Source organism: Pristiophorus japonicus, unplaced genomic scaffold, assembly GCF_044704955.1.
Source record: "Pristiophorus japonicus isolate sPriJap1 unplaced genomic scaffold, sPriJap1.hap1 HAP1_SCAFFOLD_4397, whole genome shotgun sequence".
NCBI lineage: Eukaryota > Metazoa > Chordata > Chondrichthyes > Pristiophoridae > Pristiophorus > Pristiophorus japonicus.
In genome coordinates, this window is record NW_027254309.1 from 2,529 (window position 1) to 5,394 (window position 2,866).

General features: G+C 44.7%; 1 pseudogene; it reads right to left on the reverse strand.

Moving 5' to 3' along the window:
- Positions 1-356: 356 nt before the first annotated feature.
- On the reverse strand, positions 357-585 carry LOC139251752 (U2 spliceosomal RNA; annotated as a pseudogene).
- Between the last annotated feature and the right edge of the window lie 2,281 nt (positions 586-2,866).

The window sequence follows — 2,866 nt, forward strand, 5'->3', positions numbered from 1 at the left end:
TAGCCCCGACCAGTGATTTTTTTTTTTATGTCCAATTTCTTTCCAGATTAACTCTAACGCCAAAGATCACTTTGCGCCAATATTTTTGATCTTAGGCCAAAAGGCCGAGAGGCGAAGTTGCACCATTCCTGGAAATATTGCAATACCAGGTCGGTGCATAGAGTGGACGGGGCATGCCCCTGATCCAGCTCCCTGTCCAAAAATCAATTCAATATCATGTCCCCATAGGGGATTTTTTTTTTTTTATAAATTCGTAGCCAATCGTTTCCAATTCTTTGTCAAATCACAAATGCCAGAGGTCACCTTGCACCTGTCAAGGATCACTCTGCACCAATGCTCTTAGCCAAAAGGCCTAGAGCCACTGCACCGTTCCTGGAAGTACTGCAATACCAGGTTCGTGCCATGGAGGTGGATGGGTCAGGTCCCCCACACACCTCCGTGGATAGGTCAACCCTCCCCACCCACCTCCTGTTTCCAAAAATGCAAGCATATACCTTCCTGACCAGGGAGAAACCACCATGAGGTCATGGTGGCTGGTCAGAAACGGTACTACACTTGATCTTAGCCAAAAGGCCGAGAAGCGCCCCGACCTGCGGTGGTGTTCTCACACAGGTCAGGGCGGCCCACGATGTTCACTAACACCATCAGATGAATTAACATCAGTGAAAAGGTCATTTCTCATTGGTTGAGAGAACGTGTTGTCAGGAAATTCCATTTCTTCAGAAAAACTCATGGATTTTCGAGCTGAACAGTGAATAAAGCAGTGGGGTCATAAACCCCTGTGACCATCCCTTTAACTGATGGTGTTAACACACAGTGAATAAAGCAGTGGGATCAGAAACCCCTGTGACCATCCCTTTAACTGATGGTGTTAACACACAGTGAATAATGCAGTGGGATCATAAACCCCAGTAACCATCCCTTTAACTGATGGTGTTAACACACAGTGAATAAAGCAGTGGGATCAGAAACCCCTGTGACCATCCCTTTAACTGATGGTGTTAACACACAGTGAATAATGCAGTGGGGTCAGAAACCCCCCGTGACCATCCCTTTAACTGATGGTGTTAACACACAGTGAATAAAGCAGTGGAGTCAGAAACCCCCTGTGACCATCCCTTTAACTGATGGTGTTAACACACAGTGAATAAAGCAGTGGGGTCAGAAACCCCCTGTGACCATCCCTTTAACTGATGGTGTTGTTGGCTCACACTGAAATCTGTGAGGAAGGTTTTGAAGTAAAGATGCTGGATGAGGGATGATGAAATGTTGAAGAAATGATGAGGATAGAGGTGTGAGATGAACGAATGGTCTTTATTCCTTGTACCTTGCAGATTACCCGAGTAAATGGTACTTTGTGTTTGTTGTTTGTAACTGTCCATAACGTGCGTCACTTCAATTTTGCCCAGTTTCGATCTCTAACCTGCTGTTGATGAATAAACATAAGAAATAGGAGCAGGAGCAGAAATAGGCCATTCAGTCCCTCGAGTCTGCTCCGCTTGTTCTTGAATTGAAGTTACGTGCGTTCGATAGGCCCAATCGTGCAAAGTTTTAAAAATTACGGTGTTGACACCAAGACTCGGCTCCTCTGCCTCTTCTCCAGGTCCAAATGAGAAAAGGTTTGGAGCCTTTTTCACAAGGCGGTTCCCTCTAATCCTTTCAGTGATGACTTGCACTTACACTTTGCAGAACATGGTGTGCGATCAGCAGAGTCTGTCCGAGGAAAACAGTCATCTCTGGTCATCTACATTCTCCTGGGTCTCTCCATCCTGCTGTCTGTAGTGATTATTGGCACTTCAGTTATACTGTGTAAGTTTTGTGAAATTTTAAGCTATGGAACTTACTGTTGTGAATTCTACAATTTTAGTTAACAAAGCTAATACAGAGATGTGCATGAATTAGCATGTATTAATAATGTAAGTGCTGGGCCGGAATTTGCTGAAACAGTAATTATGTGAATGCCGCACGCCACTATTAATGTACAAATCGGCCGACATCTTGTGGCGAGGAAGAGACAGCCTGTGAATTGCACATTGCCGCAAGATACTCCACCATTAGCTTCGCAAAAACAATATCTCACCCTGAATCTCCCCGTGAGTTTCCTGACGTTTCTGCATTTGTGCATTAATTGTCCATTAAACTCTGCTCAGAAAAGTAATTAATGGCGTAGGTACCCTTTTAATAATGTGATCATTGTTAATAAGTGCCAGTCAACCTCCCTGGCCCAGAAAGTGAATCATTGAACGGTGAAGTCTGATTCTGTCAGGTATTAAATTGCTTTTGGAGATTTTACAAATGTTACATTTAAAATGTAAGTTTTTTGCTTACTTTTCCTTCCTGTCTCTTTCGTCTCTCTCTTAATCCAATCTTTTGTTGGCATTGAATATACACAGTTCTCAGTCATTCATAGTTCTCAATTCTTAAATCTCCTTGGTTTAGGATTTAAACATTTGGTCCCGTTGTCCATTAAGGTTGTGAAATTGCCCTAATCGGCGGCCGTAATCTTCTGGAGCCGGGACTTTTATCGGCGGGCCTGGAAGACCTGCCACGACGCAGAATTGGGCCTACCGCCCTTCAAAGGGAGCAGAGCGCTGTCTCCGGCACGCCATTTCCTTTGGGGGCGACGCCGGAGCAGTAGCACAGCGCTGAATCCAGCACTATGTGGATACTCCGCGTAGCACTTTTTAAAAAAAAATTCATTGTCAATCTTTCCAATTTTTGTCAAATCATAAACGCCAGAGGTCAACCTTGCACACATCAAGGATCACTCTGCACCAATGCTCTTAGCCAAAAGGACGAGAGCCACTGCACCATTCCTGGAAGTACTGCAATACCAGGTTCGTGCCATGGGGGTGGATGAGTCAGG